The following is a 23,507-nucleotide window of genomic DNA, read 5'->3' as shown; positions in this document are numbered from 1 at the left end:
ATGTAGGGATTCGATATGAGTCCAATTTTGTAACAGCGTTAACCTTCCAATAATCCACACAGAATCATTAAGTCCTGTCTGGTTTGGGAACTAAGACGATTAGCGAATTTCATTCGCTCTGGCTTGGTTTGATGATGTTCTTGTTGAGCACGGCCTCCACCTCCATCTGGACGTCTCTGGCTTTGAAAGGATTCAGCCGATAGGGGTGTTGTTTTATCAGAGCAGTATTCCCTACGTCTACTTCATGTACAATAGCATTAGTTTTCCCCATCTGGTTCTTACATATGTCCTTACACTGTAGTAACAAATCTTTCAACTCTGTTCTGTGCTCCTGAGACAGGTAGCTTACTAACCTATCCCACTCCTCAAGGTCTTCTTCATTTTTATAAGCTATTTCAAGGCACAACAAAATCCACATCATTTCGACTTGATTCCTCACTCTGCGAGGGAGTAACTAACACCTGTTTCTCCAGGTCTTTCTCTCTAGCATAATATGGTTTCAATATGTTCACATGACATACCAATACCTTTTTTTTCTATGTGGCATCTTTACTAGATAGTTCATCTGACTCAATTTTTTCTCAATTTGATAGGGACCATTGAACCTGGCTTTGAAGGGATCTCCTATCATTGGTAACACGTTATCCCCTTGGGAAAGCATCCAAGTCTCAGAGTTTTACGTGCAACCTGTTTCATTCTATACTGCGCCCTCTTTAAGTGCTGTTTAGCTAACTCACCTACTTGATTTCGTCTCTCCCTCACTCCGATGCATAATCTAAGTGTGAGATCTCTGACTTTGATCCTGACAATTTTTCTTTAATTAATTTCAAAGGGCCTGTCACTTCATGCCCGCATATTAATCCGAAGGGAGTGAACTGAGTAGATTCATTTGGGGCATCTATCTCTAATGCCAAACAATACAAATGGGATACCTTTATCCCAATCATTCGGGTAGTCCTTACAAGATGATCTTCAAGGTCTGATGCCACCTTCCTAAAGCTCCCTGGGATTCAGGATGATATGCACTGAATTTTAAGTGCTGTATACTTAAGCTATCCATAACCTCTTTAAACAGCCTAGCAGTAAAATTTGACCTTTGATCTGACTGAATCTTGCTGGGTAGCCCATACCATGTGAAGAAATCTACTAACTCCTCTACCTTTTTTTGCCTTGTTCCTCTGTAATGGAATTGCCCCTGGAAATCTGGTAGACACATCCATTATGGTTAACAAGTACTGGTTCCCACTTCTAGTTCTCGGGAGGGGACCTACACAATCAATTCGAAGCCACATGAAAAATTCTTCAAATGTGGGAATTGGCAACAAAGGTGCTGGTTTTATTACCACCTGTGGTATGAATGACATGTTCAGCAAAAGTTAACCACATCTTTGCGCATTCCAGGCCAATAAAAATATTTTTGTACCTTAGCCTGAGCCTTTCATACCTATAAGTGACCTCCTACAGGCAGTTCATATGCTACCCATAACATTTCCAGTCTGTGTGCTACTGGCAACAAAATCTGGTGCACTTCAGCTCATTTCTCCTCTGCACTAACCTGCCATGGTCTCCATTTCCATCTTAGGATTCTATCTTTTTGATAATGACCCTTCAGAATATTCTGCCTCCTTTTCGGAGTACATATCCACACACATATCTTTTATCATCTTGTCTTGCTGTTGCAAGTCTTTTAGTCTTTCAAGAGTAAACACTTCTGTCTAACCCTCTGTCTGCTCAGGTTTTCCTGCACCATTACGTCAAGCAGGGTATCCTCTAAATGAACCTCAACTCCTTCATCTGTCTCTTTAATTTTCACTTCTTGAAGTGACTTATGATAGTGGGATCTGGTTACCACATAGTCTCAGAAAATATCAGGATATCTCTGCTTTAACTCCCCAGTTTCTTGGTTTTCCTTGGCCTTCTCCACAACAAGGGGTGTCACTCCCACCTTGGATCCTGCCAAATCATTTCCAAGAACAAATTGAATTCTAGAATTGACACTCTGTCAATCACTCCCACTGTTACTTCCCCAGTCTTGAGTTGGCACTCCAACCTCATCTTACATAAGGGAATACTAAATTTCTGTCCAACTATCCCACAAATTACTACACTCTCAGGTAACAGACCAGAAAGGGATAATCACTCATCCCTTACGATCAGCGATTAGGTAGATCCTGTATCGCTCAAAATTATAACTTCTTGTTCTTCTATCCCTGTTCTTTCTGAGTAAACTTTATTCACAGAGGTGAATTCTTTGTAGAGATCAAGTACTAACTCCATACCCAGCCCCTGCATAGGCTGTGCACTCTCCTGCTGCTCCTCAGCTCTTTTTGGGGTCTCCTTTACTACCTTCAGTAATGCCACTGGCTTAGCTTCTTTTACCACATCTTTTCCCACAGTGCCTTTCTTTAACGACCAGCACTGTGTCTTCACATGTGCCACCTTCCAGCAGTGAAAACACCTTTTCCCAGTGCCCTTCTGAAACCACCGGCCACTGTAATTTTCTGTGTTCCACTCCATTACAGTGAAAACACCTGAGGTCTTTCACCTCCTGTCTACCCTCTTGGGCTTCTTTTTTATCTGGTGGTAAATTCTTACCAGTGCTCTCTACTCTTGGTTTTGTAGTGTAGGATCTCCCCTTCTCCCAACTTTTTATCTCTCACAGGACAAAATTCTGGCCGGAAGCTTGTCTTATGCATCAATGTGTACTCATCTGCTAATTATGCAGGCCTTCTCACTTCCTGAACTTTCTGTATCTCCATGTGAATTCTTACCATCTCGAAGTGAGTTTTTAAACTCGTCCAGGTGAATAATCTTTCTTAGAGCCTCAAAGATCCTATCTATTTTCAAAGCACACACCCATTGATCAAAATGACTACGTTTAATTCTTTCAAGCTCAACGTAAGTCTGACCTGGTTCCTTCTGCGTTTCTGAACCGCTATCTATATGGTTCTTGTACCAATTCACAAGCACTTAAAATAGCCTGTTTTACCTCTTCATAATCTCTTGACTCCTCACCTGACAGTACGGCAAATATGTCAGTAGTTCTGCCTCCCAGTTTAGTCTGAACTAGCATGTATATCTGTGAGTTAACTAACTGTGACATAAGCACAAACAAAACTGTCTTTCTGACTCAATTACGAAATTGCTTGTTTGACTTTCTTTAAGATATTGAACTTCACCCTCTGGGTAAATGGCTTTCTTTCCTCTGTCTCCTTCCTTGTCCTTGACTGCATGGATGCACATATCTCTGCTGTTATCCTGTTATCTTCTTTTCACACTTGAGGGATTAAATAACTGCCTGAACAAGTTTGCTTGTATCACATTACACTTGTAATATTTTGAACTTCCAAATTCTACTTATAATGTTTCCTATGCTTGGAAATAACTTTATAAATGTTCTTTACCAACATTCTTAAATTATTGTCTGAACTTGGATTAACTCTTGCTTTTCTTTCTTCTTTTGTGTTCCATGCTTTGATTCCATTTTGGGTTAAACAAGCCAAATCCAGGACAGGATTTTCCCTGTGGGCTCCTGATGCCATCATGGCTAAATTGCAGGCTATAAATTTTGATAAAGGGTCAGTTAGACTTGTAACATCAGCTCTTTTCTCTCCTTAAAGATGCTGCCAAAGTTGCTGAATTTGGGGTGGCATGGTGGCACAGTGGTTAGCACTGTGGTCTCACAGCACCAGAGACCTGGGTTCAATTCCCACCTCGGGTGACTCTCTGTGTGGAGTTTGCACATTCTCCCCGTTTGCATGGGTTTCCTCTGGGTGCTCTGGTTTCCTCCCACAATCCAAAAATGCCTAGGTTAGGTGAATTGGCCAGGCTAAATTGCCCGTAGTGTTAGGTGAAGGGGTAAATGTAGGGGAATGGGTCTGGGTAGGTTGCACTTCGGCGGGTCGGTGTGGACTTGTTGGGCCGAAGGGCCTGTTTCCACACTGTAATCTAATCTAAATTTCATGTCGTAAAGGGATTTTCCTTGCATTTATAGTGAGAGAACAGACTCACCATCCAATGAAAGATAATGGGCAGGTTTCCAAAGCTGGAAGGCCAATATGAGACCCTCAAGCACAGAAGGAACAACCTAAGGAGGAGAGAGAGAGAAAGAGCGAGACACCTCAAGATGAGGTGTCCACTCCCAAAATCTCCATGCTGAAAGAGGGTGGAACTAATCTTTTCACTGATTTTAGGTCGGTTTAGTTAGATGTAAATAACATCTCAAAAAAAAGGTTGACTTTCAATCATCCCACGTAGAGAGTTAGTACATAGCCCAATGGAGAATCTGTATGCTTTTAGTGACGGATAGAAATTCTGGAAAATTTTAAAACATTCAATGTTACATGTTCTTGGCTGTTTTACTTAATATGCTGCTTATTGTTATAGAATGTTATGAATTGTCTCAACAGTTGTGTTGGAATTGGTTATATCTGTTAAAATGTGTGAACAAAGTTTTCAAAGCAGGTTGTTGGATGTAGATTATCTTGAATCCACTAAGGTGGAAGCTATTAATAATAGTTTTAATTTTGTTATTTAGTTACAGGGAATCAACCAAAGAGGGAAGTAATTCAAGGAAGATCTGCATAATTCTAATAATATTTTGTAAAAACAGGATGGCAGAGGTATGTGCAATATTGCGTGACCTGTTCACCAATTTAATATTAAAATCAAAGATGTTGTAAGACACACCCCTGTCCTCTGTCTGCAATAGGAAAGTCATCTTCAATCAATTACACTGTACACTAATGCCCCCAGGAAAGTAGCAACCAAATGGAAAATTCCAGTTGGCTTCTAAAAACAGGACTTGATAAACACATGGCAAACTGAATTGGCCAGCCATCACTTGTGACCAGATCATCCTCCTTTATATCTTCAAGAAAATGGCTCATGGACTGGATGGTGCCAGGAAATTGGCTGAAAGCATGAAATTCTGCATCCACCTCTACTTACACTCCTATTGTGGTCTGAGCTTTACATCCCCAATCTTAATTTTCACAAAGAATTTCCCATGTAGGTGGGCTTGATTACCAGTGAATAATCAAGGTAGTAAATTGTCACATGTATTTTTCTTCAAGGTTTCATTCCAGTACAGCTGGCATCTACCCAAAGTGGAAATTAGCCCAGGCATGTTCTGAGCACAAAAACCAAATCCAACCCTGCCAATTACTGCCTCCATCAATCTGCCCTTGGTCATTAGTAAAATGATGGATGCACTCATTAATAGTGTTATCAAGCAACATTTGCTAAGCACTAACTCAGTTTGGGTTCTGCCAGAGTCAATTAGTTCCTGTCCTTATTATAGCCTTGATCTAAACATGGACATAAAAGCTGAACTCAAGAGGTCAGGTCAGAATGACCATCTTTAACGTAAGAGCGGTATTTGACTGTCTATGGACTGAAGGAGCCTAAGCCAAACTGGTATGAATGGGAGTCAGGGGGCAGCTCCCCCATGACTGGAGTCATACATGGCACAAAGGAGCATGGTTGTGACTGTTGGAAGTCACTCAGCCCAGCCCCAAGACATCACGGCTGGAGTTCCTCAGGGTAATGTGCTATGTCCAACTACCTTCAGCTGCTTCATCTATGACTTTCTCTCCATCATAAGGGCAGACATGAAATGTTCACTGATGATTGCACACTGTTCAGTAGCATTCACAACTCCTCAGGTGTTAAAGCAGACCATGTCCAAATATACAACCTTAGGCTAACATGTCATAAATAATATTTCCTCCACACATGTGTTGTGCAGTGACCATCTCAAACAAAAGAAAAATCTATCTATCACCCCTTAGCATTCAGTGACATTACCATTACTGAATCTTCCAATATCAACATCCCGGAGCCACTCATAAGTGGCCTGGGAGAGGAGTCCCGGAGGTGAGTCACGGGTCAGAGGTCGGAGAGGGAGGCAGTTCAAGTCCAGGCAGCCTGGGAGATGAGTCCCGGAGGTGAGTCATGGGTCAGAGGCCGGAGAGGGAAGCAGTCTGAGTCCAGGCAGCCTGGGAGGTGAATCCTGGAGGTGAGTCATGGGTCAGAGGCCGGAGAGGGAAGCAGTCTGAGTCCAGGCAGCCTGGGAGGTGAGTCCCGGAGGTGAATTGCAGACTGGAGCCTGGACCATAAGGCAGTCTGAGCCCAGTATGGTCTGGCAGACGAGTCCAGGCCAGAGGCCAGCACATCGAGACAGTGAGGCCTCGTGTCCTGAAACCCAGTGGCAACAAACTCAGAGAAAGGGAGTATAATTTGAGTACATTTTAAAGATACTTTTATTCTTGTTCTGGACTTCAAGTAAGTTGAGTATTTTTTAAAAACTTTGTAATCCTGTGCTAACCTACCTTCTTTACTCTTTCAATTCTGTAACAAATACTTAAAGTATCTGTACTTAGGTACGCAGTACTACAAACTTTACAAACTTTTCACTGCACTCAAGCGGGAGCATGTGACAATAAAGAGTATTATTCTATTCAGTTCTAAACTGAACTGCACTAGCCACATAAATACTGCAGCTGGAAGAGCAGATCAGAGGCTATGAATCCTGCAGTGAATAACTCACCTCCTGATTCCCGAAAGCTGGTCCACCATCTATAAGGCACTGATCAGCAGCGAGATGGAATGCTTTCACTTGCTCAGATGAGTGCAGCTCCAATAATATTCAAGAAGCTTGACAATATCTGGAACAAAGTAGCCTACTTGATTGGCATTACATCCCCAATCACTCCCTCCACTACCGAAGCTCAACAACAACAGTAGATAAAATCTACATAATGAGGGGCATCATGGTGGCTCAGTGGTTAGCACTGCTGCTTCACAGCACCAGGGTCCTGGGTTCAATTCCTGCCTGTCTGTGTGGAGTTTGCACATTCTCCTCCGGGTGCTCTGGTTTCATCCCACAGTCCAAAGATGTCCAGGTCAGGTGAATTGGCCGTGCTAAATTGCCCACAGTGCTAGGTGTGTTAGTCAGGGGTAAATATAAGGTAGGGGAATGGGTTTGGGTTGGTTTCTGTTCGGAGAGATGGTTTGGACTTGTTGGGCTGAAGGGCCTGTAGAGAATCTAATCTAGAATTGCATAAATTTCTAAAGCTTCTTCGACAGCACCTTCTAAACCCACAATCGCTACCATGTAAAAGGACAAGGACAGCACGTACATGGGAACATTCACAATACTGAGAATGTATCAACATTAAATGAACTGCAAACGTTCAAGAGGCAGTTCACCACCATCTTCTCAAGGGCAACTAGGGATGTGCAATAAAAACTGGCCCACACAGCACAGACTAGATCCCCTGAATGAATGTTAAAAATTCATAGAACCTAAAAATTTCAATCACTCCTCCGAGTCACATCCACTGTATGGCTCCTGTCTTCACTCCTCCAAACTCAAGGGATTCATCATAGAATTATACAACAGGGAAACAGACCCTTGATTCAACTCATCATCCGAATCAAGATTCCCAAACTAAACCAATCCCATTTGATTCATATCCCTCTAAAATTCTCCTATTCATGTACCTGTCCAAATGTCTTTTAAGTGTACCTGCATCTATCACTTCCTCCACATACAAACTGCCGTGTGAAAAAGTTGTCCCTTTTAAATTTTTCTCCTCTCGTCTTAAAAATATTCCTTCTAGTTTTGAACTCCCATAAGACCATAATAAATAGAAGCAGAAATTAGACCATTCAGCCCACCGAGTCTGCTCCACCATTCAGTCATTGCTGATAGGTTTCTCAACCCCATTCTCCCAATTTTTCCCCATCATAGAGAAAAGACCTTTATCCCCTTATCTTCAAGATTTTATAAAACTCTCTAAAGTCACCCCTCAACTTCCTATACTCCAGTGAAAACTGTCCCAGGCTATTTATGACTCAAATCCTCCAGTCCCAACATGCTTGTAAATCTTTTCTGAACCCTCTCCAGTTTAATACTATCATTCCTATAGCAGAGTGACCAGAACTGTAAATGGTGCACAATTGGTTCAGTCAACTGGCACTAGATTTAACTTGATCACATTAGTATGATCACTTTGCATTTTACGATTCCAAAAGCCTCACACACTCCGTGATGTTTGTAGAAAGTGAAGAAACCCCCAAAAAGGCATTTTTTTCTGCAAAAACAACTGTCTCTTTAAGCCTTTTTCACTACCCCCACCCTTCACCTTCATTTTCAAGAACATTGTGAGGTTGTTATACCTCACAGATTTCACTGCCATTAAGATTGAAATAATCTGAATAGTTCCTTCTGCTGCTGCTCACTGTTCCCCTTTGAGACAACTCACACTTTACTGAAAGTTGTGTTTGTATGGAGGGAAATGTGGCACAATCAAAAATGTATTTAGACAAGCATTCTGAAAACATGAAGCAGTTCAGAAATGAGACAGATGAATACTGATGGGTTTTGCCACCTCTGTCCTGACTCATACCAAATCATGTTCACAAACAATTCATGTTCTTTCTGACCTTGATCTCAAAGCTTCCAAGTTTATATTTTAACCTTTGTACTTACAATTTTTCCATGGACTTGCCTTCCCTTGTCTCCTTGTCTGATCTACCACCACCATTCTCTTCACAGATATGCCTCTGATTCTGGCCTTTGTGGCACCATCCAATTCTTTCATTCCACCATGAGCTACTGAAGCCCCATTCACCAGAACATCCATCTGAAATGCTGTGTCTCCACCTGCTCCTTCTCTAAGACCCTGCTTAGAACCCACACTGTCATCACGTTTTATGCCATCTGTCTTTATACTTGTAGAAAAATATTCACCCATGGGATAAGAGTGTCACTAGCTGGGCTAGCATTTGTTGCCTATTCCTAGTTGCAATTGAGAAGGTGTTGGTAAGCTGTTTTTTTGAACCACTGCAATCCATTTGGTGTAGATAGATCCACAATATTATTAGAGACAAATTTCCACAACCTTGACCCAGCCACAGTGATATATTTCTGAGTCTGACTGGTGAGTGGTGTAGGGAGAAACATGTAGTGTTCCCATGTACCTGCTGTTCTTACCTTTTAGCATGGGTTTGGATGGCGTTGTCTAAGAACCCTTGGTGTATTTCTACAATACATCTTCTAGACAGTACGTACAGCTGCCACTCAGCATTGATAGAGAATGTGAATGTTTCAGAATATAGTGCCAATCACATGAAATTCTTTGTCCTGGATGTTGTGAAGCTTCTTGAGTGTTGTTGGAGCTGCACTCATCCAGACAAGTGGAGGGTATTCATCACCATCCATGTTTGTGCCTTTTAGATGGTGTGGACAGGTTTAGGGAAGGCAGGAGTTGAATTAGTTGCTGTAAAATTCCTCGTCTCTGATCTGCTTTTGTAGCCACTGTATTTATATATCCACAGAGCCTCCCTGATTTACGTATGTCTGAATTACAAATGATTGTACTTATAATCAAGATCCTACATTAATATTAATTTGAAATAATCAAAATGTGAATGTTTGCTAATAGATATGAATGGTCATTATTTATAATCCTACACTATATTTTATTGCATTTGAATTTGCATAAAAATCAAATTTATAAAAGAATGGAACCCATTTGTAACCTGGACTATGGTTCAGTTCAGTTTTTGGTCAATGGTAAGCCCCAGAACATTGATAGTTGGACACTCTCTCCTGTTGGAAATAATCTTTGCCTGGCATGTGCACAATGAAAATGTTACTTGCCACTTGTCAGTCCAAGCATGGATATTGTCCAGTTCTTGCTATATTTGGGCTTGGATAATTTGTACCTGAAGAGTTGCAAATAGTGCAGCACATTGTGCAGTCATCAGTGAACTTTGCGCTTCTGGTCTTATGATGTTGGGGAGGTCATTGAAATGAAGAAAGGACTTTCCTGTTGACAAGAGAGTCCAAAACCAGAGGTCGCAGTCTAATGATCTGGGTAGGTCATCCAGAGAGTGGTGAACTTGTGCAATTCTTTGACACAAAAACATTGAATGGTTTCAAGAAGGAGTTAAACATCATTATTAAGGTCAAAGGAATCAGTTGGTGTGGGTTGCAAGTGGGAACAGGTACTATATTATTTTAACAGGCATAATCTTACTTAATGATAGAACAGGCTTGAAGGGCTGAAAGACCTGGTTCTACTGTACTGTTTTTTTATGACAAAGCAGCTGAAGATGGTTTAACTAAGGGCATTATCCTGAAGAAATCCTGCAGAAATGTCTTGGAGCTGAGATGACCAATTTCCACCAACCACAAATATCTTCCTTTGTGCCCGGTACCTCCAACCATGTCAGAGTTATGCCTGATACCCATTGTTTGCAATTTTGCTAGGGCTCCTTGATGCCATACTCAGTTGAATATGCCCTTGATGCCAACGCTGTCATTCTCACTTTATCCCTGGAGTTCTTTTGTTTCTCCATGTTTGAATCAAGGCTGTAATAAGATCAGGAGCAACCCTGTTGAAACCCAAACTGAGCATCACTAAACAGGCTATTGCGAAGCAAGTGTTGCTAGAACAGTGTTGATGCCATCTTCCATGACTTTGCTAATGATCAAGAGTAGACTGATGGGATTAGCTGGGTTGAATTTGTCCTGCTTTATGTGTTATATGACATACCTGGTATTTTGCACACTGTGGTTGCCAGTGTTGTAGCTGTACTGGAAGAGCTTGACTAGGGACATTACAATTTCTGGAGAGCAAGTGTTTAGTAGTGCTGCCAAAATGTTGTCAGAGCCAATGCCCCTTGCATTATCCAGTGCCTCCAACTGTTTCTAAATATCACATGGAGATCAATTGAATTGGCTGAAGACTGGAATCCCAATACTGGGAATCTCTGGAGGAAGCCGAGGTGGATCGTCTACTCTGTATTTTCGGCTGCACATTGTTTTGAATCCTTCAGCCTTATCTTTTGCACTGATGTGCGGGGCTCCCCTGTTATTGACAAGGGGGATGCGTGTGGAATTTCTTCCTCCGCCAAATTGCTTACTGCATTGTTTGTGTAATCACTGAGCTCGAACTATGATTTTTTGCTTATGCTGTGTTTTAGCTTCACCAGGTCTCCCCTTAGTTTTACGTATGGCTGGTGCTGGTCCTGGCATGCCCTCCTGTACTCTCCATCGAACCAGGTTGATCCCTGACTTGATGATAATGGAATATCATACACGGCAAATCCAATCACACTAGTTTTGTGCCACCATCTGAGATGAACTTTTATCTGAATATGTATTTCATGCAATTTAAGAATGACACATTATTAACGTGATATACTAGGCAATGATATTGCAGATTGTGTTGGAGTCAAAATTTGCAAATGATGATTGCCACAATGCTTCATGGATGTCCAGTCTTGAGTTGGTCGATCTATTTAAAAGCTATCCTTTACAGGGAAATGATAGTGCTATGCGCTATGATGGAGGGTAAACAGTAAGTTGATATAATCTCAAAGGGTATTCTCAGGATGGAACTTTGTTTGCACAATGCCTGTGTGGTGGTCACTCTTACTGACACTGTCTTGGACATCACCTGCAACAAGCAGATTGCTGAGGATGAGGTCAAATATGATTTTCTCCCTGTTGGTTCCCTCACTGCCTGCCTTAGACCCAATCTAACAGAAATGTCATTTAGACTTGACCAGCTCGGGTAGGACTGGTAGAGTCATAGATTCATAGAGATGTACGGCACAGAAACAGACCCTTCAGTCCAACTTGTCCATGTCAACCAGATATTCTAAACCAATCTAGTCCCATTTGCCAGCACTTGGCCCATATCCCTCTAAACGCTTCCTTTTCATATTCCATCTAGATGCCCTTTAAACGTTGTAATTGTATGCGCCTCCACCACTTTCTCTGGTAGCTCATTCCATACACACACCACTGTCTGCGTGAAAACCTTGCACCTTAGGTCCCTTTTAAATCTTTTCCCTCTCACTCAAAATCTATGCCCTCAAGGTCTGGACTCCCCCACCCCAGGGAAAAGACCTTGCCTACTTACTCTATCCATGTGCCTCATAATTTTATACACCTCTATAAGGTCACCAGTCAGTCTCGGACGCTCCAGAGGAAACGGCCCCAACCTATTCAGCTTCTCCCTTTTGCTCAAACCTTCCAGGTCTGGCAATGTCCTTGTAAATCTTCTCTGAATGAGCTACTCTTTGTGGTTACATTGCATCCACTGGAGTACATCTGACTTAATGTCCATTTTATTCTTTTTTGCCTGGTGAAATGCTTCAGGATTCTTTGTGTTATTAAAAATGCTTTTAAAATGTCAATTGTTGCTGTGTGAGCAAGGTGCTTTTTAATCATAGAATTCCTACAGTGTGGAAACAGGCCCTTTGGCCCAATGAGTCCACACTGACCCTCCAATGCATAACCCATCCAAGTTCATTCCCCACCCTATTACTTTACATTTACCTTTGACTAATGCACCTAGTCTACACATCCCCAAACACTGTGGCCAATTCACCTAACCTGCATATCTTTAGGCTGTGGGATGAAACGGGAATACCTGGAGGAAACTCACGCAGACATGGGGAGAATGTGCAAACTCCATACAAACAGTCGCAGAGGGTGGAATTGAACCCAGGTCCCTGGCCATGTGAGGTAGCAGTTTTAGAATTACAAATGTGGATTAGAAATACTTAATTTAAGAACTTTTTAAGTAAGTAATTAATTAAATGAATTACAATTCGAAATCTATTTTCCAATGAACTGCATGGGTGCTTCAGAAGTCACTGTTGCTCTGGATTGGAGTTACACTGTAGCTGCGTGATCTTGAAGCAATGTAAGATTGCCTCTTGGAAAGAGTCAACACTGCTTTAGTCTCAGTAGGCATCAGCCAATGGCTTAGGTCATTGTCACTTCTTTATGCTGCAACACTCTCAAAACTAGAAACATTTCTAATTAACTAAATTACAAAAATAATTAAACATTAAATACAATCTAGAGCAACAGCATATTGTGAAAATAGAGATATTATTGCGAACAATGAATTTGTTTTGAAAAACTGAGAGCTGAACCTTACCATTTTTTGCTAACTGGTGAGTCACATCTAGTTTGGTGGAACAATTGAGCGATTTTTTTAACCATACCTTACAAACTTGTTGATTTAATTGCCATCTGAGGCCTCGTGGTGAAAATCACAGGCTCTTTCCACCTCATTTTATGACGCACCATTCATGAAGGAACTCCTCACAACTCAGCATGCCCCAGGGCCATGAGGGACTTAGCACAGATGCTCAGGTAAGAGCACCAGAGGCAGGCAGGCATTCAGGATTTAGCATGGCTTAGAAGCTGGGGCACTTCACTATCTGTTACCGACCAGGCTCTGCAGAGGTGCAGCTAGACTTGTGATAGATTGGCGCTGCCTCCATGGACAGATTGGCGCTGCCATGGACAGATAAGTCCAGAACCCTTGGGGGCTACTGGAGAGTCAAAAACCCCTGCACGCTATATACTCAATACATCATAGCAGGAGGAACAGGAAAAGAAAAATATATCAATGCTGCATGTGAACAAAGATCAATAAATTATCTGCTTGATTCCCCTATTCCTTAAACACTTGTTCTATCTAAAAATCATCCATGCCCTCTTGAATGCCTCGATTGAACCCACCTTCTGAATGTTTCCATGCAGTGCATTCCATAACAAGTAAATAGTTTACTATTTCGCTATTTGAAAAACACTTTCATGTTTAAAGTTTCTTTCATGTATGTAAATAGTTACAACATTTCATAAACAGTCATGAAGTGGTCCATGTCTCAGTTGTGTCTGTAGATGCTTCATTGTATCCTGCAGCATCACTTCTTGGCCTTGAATGAGGTGCAAAGATTGGGGTTCTTTGGTGATCACTAACCATATCATGTGGGAACAGGGGAGTAATCTGTGCACATGGCATCAGCTCACTCTGACACCTTGCCCCTCTTTATTATTGCAACTACCTGGGTGGCAGGGAGTTCCCTGACAATGATGTTGATGGGATGGTACAACTCAGATGGTGCAGGATAGCTTGGAGGGAGGCATGTTGCAAGCCTATGTGGCCAATACATAGGGTCACACGGCACGGAAATAGACCCTACAATCCAACTCGTCCACGCTGACCAGTTTATTAAAAACTGACCTAATCCCATTTTCCAGGCGGCAGTGTCAGTACATTGGAGGATGTCAGGAAGGTGATAATGACTCCCACTAAACCTTTCCTATTCATGTTCTTGTCCAAATGTCTTTGAAATATTGTAATTGTACCAGCCTCCGCCAACTCCTCTGGCAGCTCATTCCATACATGTACCACCTTCTCTGTGAAAAAGTTGCCCCTCAGGACCCTTTTAAATACTTCCACACTCACCTTAAACTTATGCCCTTTATAGAGTTATAGAGATGCACAGCATGGAAACAGACCCTTCGGTCCAACCCGTCCATGCCGACCAGATATCCCAACCCAATCTAGTCCCACCTGCCAGCGCCTGGCCCATATCCCTCCAAACCCTTCCTATTCATATATCCAAATGCCTCTTAAATGCTGCAATTGTACCAGCCTCCACCACTTCCTCTGGCAGCTCATTCCATACACGTACCACCCTCTGCGTGAAAAAGTTGCCCCTTAGGTCTCTTTTATATCTTTCCCCTCTCATCCTAAACCTATGCCCTCTCGTTCTGGTTCCCAGGGAAAATAATTTGTCTATTTATCCTATCCATGCCCCTCATAATTTTGTAAACCTCTATAAGGTCACCCCTCAGCCTCCAATGCTCCAGGTAAAACAGCCCCAGCCTGTTCAGCCTCTCCCTATAGCTCAAATCCTCCAACCCTGGCAACATCCTTGTAAATCTTTTCTGAACCCTTTCAAGTTTCACAACATCTTTCCGATAGGAAGGAGACCAGAATTGCACGCAATATTCCAACAGTGGCCTAACTAATGTCCTTTATAGCTGCAACATGACCTCCCAACTCCTGTACTCAATACTCTGACCAATAAAGGAAGGCATACCAAATGCCTTCTTCACTATCTTATCTACCTGCGACTCACTTTCAAGGAGCTATGAACCTGCATTCCAAGGTCTCTTTGTTCAGCAACACTCCCTAGGACCTTACCATTATGTATATAAGTCCTGCTAAGATTTTCGTTCCCAAAATGCAGCACCTCGCATTTATCTGAATTAAACTTCATCTGCCACTTCTCAGCCCATTGGCCCATCTGGTCCAGATCCTATTGTAATCTGAGGTAACCCTCTTCGCTGTCCACTACACCTCCGATTTTGGTGTCATCTGCAAACTTACTAACTGTACCTCTTATGCTCGCATCCAAATCATTTATGTAAATGGCAAAAAGTAGTGGACCCAGCACCAATCCTTGTGGCACTCCACTGGTCACATGCCTCCAGTCTGAAAAACAACCCTCTGTCTTCTACCTTTGAGCCAGTTCTGTATCCAAATGGCTAGTTCTCCCTTTATTCCAGGAGATCTAACCTTGCTAATCAGTCTCCCATGGGGAACCTTGTCGAACCCTTAGTTTTGGTTGTCCCTTTGCTGCAGTGAAGATCTTGGATATTCACCCTATCCATGCCCCCCAAGATTTTATAGACCTCTGTAGGTTTATGTCATGAGTTGGAAGACAATGTTGTTCCCTGTGAAGGCTCAGTGAGCCTTAGCCTCCTCACTCATAAGTTGTCTCACTCACCCCATCCATTGCAATTTTACTCACAGCCATTCTCTACTGTCCATGTGCTTCACGATTGCCCCAATAGCAAGTGGTCCTCTGTGAGTGGCTTTCAGCCTCAGTATTCATGTGTCACTGAACCACCCCCCCCCCCCCCCCAATAGCTGGCTCAACCTTCTCGTGATCATCCCATTAACATGCGACCTGAACAGTCTACCTTTCCTGTCACTTCTTCCATTTCCAGGTCCTCACCCCTAACTCCCCTCCTCCTTAATTGTTGAGAGCTCAGGCAATGGGACAGCTGTGGTCTATCCCTTCCTGTAATCTGACCTGCTTGCACCAGCCCTAACCTGCCCAAGCCTTTGGTTGTGGACACATATGACCCCAATTGTGACAATTGTTCCCCCCACCCAGACTGACCCCTATGGAGGCAAAAGGCTGACTGTGACCCACTGTCTACAACACAGAGGAACGGTTCCCCTGTTCAACATCATACACGACTGGTAGCCTCTGACTGGTAGGGTAGGCTGTCCTTGACTAACTATGTAAAAACAAGGCCTGCAGATGCTGGAAACCAGATTCTAGATTAAAGTGCCCGAAACGTCGATTTTCCTGCTCCTCGGATGCTGCCTGAACTGCTGTGCTTTTCCAGCACCACTCTAATCTAGAATTTTTCTAACTAAGTTGGGCACCCCTTGCCTCCTTGGATCTCATTGCGGTCTACTCCCATAAGACTTTCAGATATGTATGACTACTTACTGCAGAGGCTGTGTGTTTGGCACAAACCCAGACCATGTGGTGCCGATGCTGTAATGATGTGTCACATGTATGACAGGATATATGGGTTTCTGACAGAAGACTACTGCCCAGTGTGACCACTTGCCTAGTTGTCTGACCTTGTTAATGCAAGTCAAGGCAGGGCAAGGCAGACATGCTCAGGGCATGTCAGTGGTCACCAAGTGAATGCACCTTCTAACCTTCCAGCCTGGCATCACCCTCATGACCTGTGCTACCTGTGAACCTTCCTTCTCACTATCCACTCCACTCTCCTCTCTGACCTATCACCATTACCCCCATCTCCATCTAATTCACTTCCCCCACCCCACCATTTATCTCTCCACCCCCTCGGATCACAAGCCTCATTCCTGATGAAGGGCTCTATCCTGAAACTTCGATCCTCCTGCTCCTCCGATGCTGCCTGACCTGCTGTGCTTTTCCAGAACCAAACTCTCGACACTTCATTCTTTTTTGTCAAGTTCAAATCATCATACAAGCGACGATTGCCTGCATTTTCCAACTTGCTAAGGAGAATGGAGCTGACTCAGGAATACAAAATGGATGCATATCAACAGTTGCTTTGAGCAGCAAGTGCCAGAAGTAAATGCAACTTGGGGCAACAACCATTCATCAAGAGCTTAAGATCTGCAAATTTTAACACTAATGTAGTCTACTCTCAAAATGTTGGAAGAGATCAGTGTTATCAAGCAGCACTCACTCAGCAATAACCCGCTCACTGATGTACTGTTTGAGTTCTGCCCGGGCCATTCAGCTCCTTGCCTTATTACAGCCTTAATGCAACCATGAACAAAAGAAACTGAACTTCAGAGTTGGGTGACAGCAATTGCTCTTAATATCAAGGCAGCAGTTGACTGAATATGGCATCAAGCAAAACTGGAGTCAATGGGAATCAAGGGGAAAATTCTGTTGGTTATAGTTGTACCTCACATGTAGGAAGACATCATCCTCAGGATTTCCTCAGGGCAGTGTCCAACGCCCAACCATATTTAGCTGCTGTATCTATGACCCTTTCCTCTATCGTAAGGCCAGAAGTGAAGAAGTCAACTGATAAGTGCATAATATTCAACACTACTTCACGACTCCTGAGACACAGAAGCACATCATGCTCAAACAGCGCAAGTCCAGACAACATCCAGGCATGGGCTGCTAAATGCTAATTAACACTTAACACAAGTCATGCAATCACTGTCTCAAACAAGAGAGAATCTAACCATCATCCTTTAGCATTCAGTGACTTAACAATCACTGAATATCCCACTGTCGGCATTCTGGTAGTTAGCATTGACTAGAAACTGAGCTGGACCAACCATATAAGTACTAAAGCTACAAGAACAGATCAAAGTATGACTTCTGTGGCAAATAACTCATCTCATATGTCTGCAAAGTTTATCCATAATTTACAAGGCATAAGTCAGGAGTATGATGGAGTAATTCTCACTTGCCTGGATGAAGGCAGCTCCAACAACACTTAAAAAGCTTGACACCATCCAAGATAAAGCAATATACTTGGAACCAATAAACATAAGCTCTGCAGTCCTACCACATCCAGTCGTGAATGGTGGTGGACAATTGAACACCTCCCTGGATGAGGAGGCTCCTCAAATATCCCCATCTTCAATAATGGAAGATTCCAACACACCAGTGCAAAGGATAAGGCTGAAGTTTTTGCAGCAATCTGAAGTACTGTATGCGTGATCCACCTCAGCCTCCTCCGGTGGTCCCCAGCATCAGCGATGTCAGTCTTCAGCCAATTCAATTCACTCTAGCTGATATCAGGAAATGGTTGGAGACACTGGATACTGTATAAGCTATGGGCCCTAACAACATTCCGGTAGTAATACTGAAAACTTCGAGCCAAGCTGTTCCATTAGAGTTACAGCACTGACATCTAACTGAAGTTGTGGAAAATTGCTGCAGTATGTCCTGTAAACAGGAATCAGGCGAAATCCAACTCTGTGAATTACTGCTCCATCAGTCTATTCTCAATTATAGAGTCATAGAGTCATACAGTAAAAAAACAGTAAAGTGATGGAAGATGTCATCAACAGAGCTGTCAAGCAGAACCTGATCAGCAATAATCTGCTCAGTGACACTCAGTTTGCATTCCCCAAGGCCACTCAGCTGCTGGCCTCATTACTGTCTTGGTTCTAACATAGACAAAAGAGCTGAATTCCAGACTTCCCCATTTGCCTGAATGGGTGCAGCTCCAACAACACTCAAGAGGATTGGCACCATCCTGAAACAAAGCAGCCTATTTGATTAGCACCACAGCCACAAACATCCACTTTTCTCCACTACCGAAGCTTAGTAGCAGCAGTGTACTATCTACAAGATGCACTTCAGACATTCACCAAAGATCCTTAGACAGCATTTTCCAAACCCATGATCATTTCCATCTAAAAGGACAGAGCAGCAGACGCATGGGAACACCACCAACTGCAAGTTCCCCTCCAAGCCGCTCCCCATCTTGACTTGGAAATATATCATCATTCCTTCACTGTTACTGAGTCAAAATCCTGGAATTCCCTCCGACGGTCATTGTGAATCAACCTACAGCACATGGACTGCAGTGGTTCAAGGAGGCAGCTCACCACCATCTTCTCAAGAGCAACCAGGTACAGGCAATAAATGCTGGCCAGCCAGCGACACTAACATCCCACAAATAAATTTTTAAAATCCACGATCCTTCCATCTCTCCCTCATCAATTCACAGCAGCAGCAGTCTGCCACCTCCAAGGTGTACTGCATTAATTCACCATGGCTTCCAAACCAATGATTTTTGCCACCTAGAAGGGAGAAGACAGTGGATGTAAGAGAACATCACCACCTGCAAGTTCCCCTTCACCAGATACCATCCCAACCTCAAATTATATCACTGTTCCTTCACAGTCACTGGGTCAAAATCTTGGAACTTTCATTGTATAAAGCTGTCACCACATCTTGAAAACTATCGTAGTCCAAGAAGGCAGCTCATCACCAACTGCTCAAGGGCAAATAGGAACAGGCAATAAATGCTCATGGAGATAGCAACATCCAAATGTCATGAGTTGTTTTTAAATTAACAACTGAACAATTGACCCCAGATTTAAAATCTAACACCTCAAAGACTCTGAAGAATGTTTTGGTTTTAAAAACTGCATAAGCAATACAGTTATCCTCATGACACCAGCTATTAATTTTCTACTATTGTAGCATTCTCCTCAAAGGTGACATCCATTTGGCAGGTGAAAAGCAACAACAGTGATGGCTGTGCAAAGGAAATTTGAAATAAAATTTATGATACTAATAATAGCAAGAATGCAGACTCATTTCAAAGACATTTGGGCACCTCAGTGATTTTTCTTGTGCAACTTGGATCTTCCTTCTCCTCTTCCACCTATTTAGTATGAGCAGAGCTCAAGTTGAGTTGTTTCCTGACTCTTAACTGTTCAGATGTTTACAGTCAATATTCTATTGGATTTAGATTCTGTGTGGACTACTCCAAAGCCTGACCCACCAGCACGTGTGAATGGACAGACTCAGTCATGAAGTCTGGAGGCAGCATGTAGCACTTTGACTAATGAGCGGGTGGTGAGGGGGCAAACATTGAGAGGAGAACAAAGGGCATGCTTTGAGCAGAATCACCATCTCCCTGTGCCTTCAACTTCCCGTTCATGGTTGAATCTCACTTCCTAGCTATCCAAAGCTATACTTTCATAAGCTGCTGGATGGAAAATTGAGGCTTTGCACCGTCTGTGTAAAATTGCCAGGCTTGAGTGTGAGGTTTTCTGGTGAGGGCAAGGATATACTTGTACTTGGGTGCCTGTTATTTTGAAACTCCATGCAAATTGACATGCTTCCCATGGATATCAGAACAAATGCTGAGACATCATCACACTTGGGCAACAACAGAGACCTCCAGTCTTGTTCAGTGTATCAAACTCCTAACAAAACCATACACACTTTCTGATGCTGTTCCAGAACAGTCATTTTTGATGGAGCTGTTTTGAGCGAAGGCTCATTGCAATTTTGGAGAAGATTTGTAGCTCAGGTTGAGGTTCAGGTTGTAACTTTGCTTATTGAGCTGGTAGAGTGGTTGTCAGATGTTTCATCACCATGCTAGGTAACATCATCAGTGAGCCTCTGATGAAGCACTGGTGTCCTGCTTGCTCTTTATGTGCCTTGGTCTGTTGTGGTGGGTGATATCAGTTCTGGTTCTTTTTCTGAGGTAAATGGACTCCAAATCGATATGTTTGTTAATGGAGTTCTGGTTTGAATGCCAGGCCTCTAGGAATTCCTGTGTATGTCTTTGTTTAGCCTGTCCTGATCAAACTGGTGTCCTTCTTTGTGTGTATGGATACAAGTGATAGTCGGTCATGTCTTTTGGTGGCTAGTTGGTGTTCATATATCCTGGTGGCTAGCTTCCTGCCCAGCTGTCCAATGTGATGTTTATTGCAGTCCTTGAAGGGTATGGGTATTTGACATTAATTCTGCTGGTTGTTGGTACGGAGTTCTTTAAATTCATCAGGAGCTGTTTCAATGTGGTGGTGGGTTTGTGGGCTACCATGATGCCTAGGGGCTAGAGTAGTCTGGTCGTCATCTCCAAGATGTCTTTAATGTATGGCAGGGTGGCTAGAATCTCTGGGTGTGTTGTGTATTCTTGTTTAGGTCTATTGTGTAGGAATGGGTGGACTGCACTTAACGGGTACCCATTGTTCGTGAAATAAGTGTTTTTCCTCAGCTTCTCATAGTTCCTGGGTGCTGGAGTGTGATGAGGCCTGTTTAAATAATGTCCTGATGCAGATCCATTTGTGGGTGTTGTGATGATTGCTCCTATAGTTGAGTATCTGATCAGTGTGTGTGGCTTTCCTGTAAATGCTGGTCTGCAGCTCATTACTTGTGAAAAGCTGAGTAGAAGTTGCATGTAGTCCAACCTCTGATGTTGTCATTTCATCTCCGTTGCTGTCTCCAACAACTGCTTCTGCTCATGTGATGTTTAATTCACCAGGCAGCAATGTAGTTAACTGCCTTGAGGTTTCTATGAAGATGAGTGTATCTGAGCTGGTGGATGGTATACATGAATTGTGTGGTGGAGCTTCCTAATGGACCTTCAGCCTCTGCCAAATATACAATAGTGGCTGAAGGACTTGTAGGATATGAATGATATGAACTAGAACCAATGAGGAAACAGGATTCAAATTCATCACTTTGCTGATAGTTGTCATAGAGTCATAGAGATGTACAGCATGGAAACAGACCCTTCGAGCCAACCTGTCCATGCCGACCAGATATCCCAACCCAATCTAGTCCCATCTGCCAACATCCGGCCCATATCCCTCCAAACCCTTCCTATTCAGATACCCATCCAAATGCCTCTTAAATGTTGCAATTGTACCAGCCTCCAGATTACATTAAATAAATGTGAGTGATTGTTATGCGCCTGTGTGATACCTAATCATGTCACCAAGAATCTAGGAGATTCCACAACTCAAATCCAATGGACAAGCATTTCCAGTGATTCCTTCTCTGCAGTAGTTATGTTAGTTAGGACGGGAGCTCTACACCCTGCACATCACACCTCCTCCACACACCCCTAACTCCATCAGTTCTTTACCTCTCCCTGGATTCCTGTTCTCTCATGTCCTGCAAGTGTAAGAAGCAAAGCATTAGGAGGATGAGAAATGGAAAGCATTGGGAAGATGATGGACGACATTTGTGGAAGGTGACAGTGATGCATGGGAATGAGATAGCATTGGAATGAGGGTGAGTGTCAGTGGCATGTGTTGACATGGGCTGGGAGAGAGGAATAAGTGGAGCTACAAAATGTTCCAATTGCAGAATTATTACAGGTACATCCCTAGGCAAGTCAGAGTGGAGGGTCTACCTGAAGGATATATGTTACTCGTCTTGACTGCAATGATGAGGCCATGGAACCACTTTTCACACTGGACCTGGGATTACAAGATCAAATCCTTGCTCCTCACACCCTCCATTTCTTCCTGTCATAGGTGTTTGCCCCCAGATGCTGGCCTCTTCTTCCTATCTGTCAGGAATAATATTTCCCTGCAGAATCCTAATGGATGCAGAATTACCTCAGGAATGTGTCTAAAACTGGGATGGGAGGAGGCAGAGGGTGACTTTCCCAGGTTCACACTCATTCAGCAAAGTTCTTGCCTGTGTGCTGACATTTAGAGAATTGATGAACTGTAAAGGATACCTATAAATAGAAATGTGAGTCAGCCATCACACCAGCCTACTCTGATTGTTCAGGAAAAGGGATTCTAATGCTTTGGCTGAGTTAAAAAGCAACAGCAAAAATTGACACTTAGACCTTTTGAGTTCCAAACCCACAGTTGGTCTCCCCACTATGAACTGGTGTCATGGTTAAAAATCTCCACAAAATATCTTTAGATCACCAGTCCCATAACTCATCATATAATTCACACTGCGAGTAGCCAAAACAAAACAAATACTATTGAGGAAAGACATTAAAAATGAAAATAACTCACCAAATTTGTGCAAAATATCCAGTGGTGAAAATGAGTCATTAATTCTTCATATGCAGCAGTTATTGAATTTGACACCTCAGTGAAGCAGGGATTATTTAATTATATCATAATGTGATATTTATGATGTCATAAGTTCAACAATGTTATATTGCTAAGGTGATACAAAACTGGGTTACAGCTAGGATACAACTAACCACAATACAAAATCAGCTTTAAGTAACTTCTTTAAAATTAATTACACAAGCCAATGTTTTTAAGTTGATCACACCCACTCTATCAACCAATCACATTCTGCCAATCAACAAATGTACTTTATGAGATCACACACTAATTCAAAGCTGATGGGTGATACCACGAGTTCACTGGGTTACATTGTGACCAACAATTGACATCCCACTGCTCCTCACATGATTCAGACTTATCCCCCAGAGATGTCCTGACCTACTTTAAAATCAGAACTGAGAGAAAGGAGTCTTTCCTCCTGCGATTCACAGAATCATTCGTGAAACTGCAGGAATACACAGCTTTGAATCTAGCTGAACATTACACTTTCTTAGCAATAAGGAAAAATAGCAATCTGGATAAAGCAGGAATAGTGACCTTGATTGCCTGTCAAGTAGC

At 42.7% G+C, this 23,507-nt stretch overlaps 1 protein-coding gene across 2 annotated transcripts in view; it reads right to left on the bottom strand.

Moving 5' to 3' along the window:
- The window catches only part of LOC122556712 (putative E3 ubiquitin-protein ligase MID2), a 100,154-nt gene extending 77,103 nt beyond the window's left edge, over positions 1–23,051 (bottom strand). For both annotated transcript variants that reach the window (XM_087995050.1, XM_087995049.1), the window contains exon 1: positions 22,887–23,051. The gene's annotated coding sequence lies outside the window, so the exon portion shown is untranslated. The remainder of the gene's footprint in view (positions 1–22,886) is intronic.
- Positions 23,052–23,507: the final 456 nt, after the last annotated feature.

The sequence above is a fragment of the Chiloscyllium plagiosum genome, unplaced genomic scaffold (assembly GCF_037043375.1).
Source record: "Chiloscyllium plagiosum isolate Xiang-an unplaced genomic scaffold, Cpla_swu_hap1 HiC_scaffold_16, whole genome shotgun sequence".
In the NCBI taxonomy this organism is placed as follows: domain Eukaryota; kingdom Metazoa; phylum Chordata; class Chondrichthyes; order Orectolobiformes; family Hemiscylliidae; genus Chiloscyllium; species Chiloscyllium plagiosum.
The sequence above is the reverse complement of the archived record's forward strand: the minus strand, read 5'-3'. Positions and strand labels throughout refer to the sequence as shown.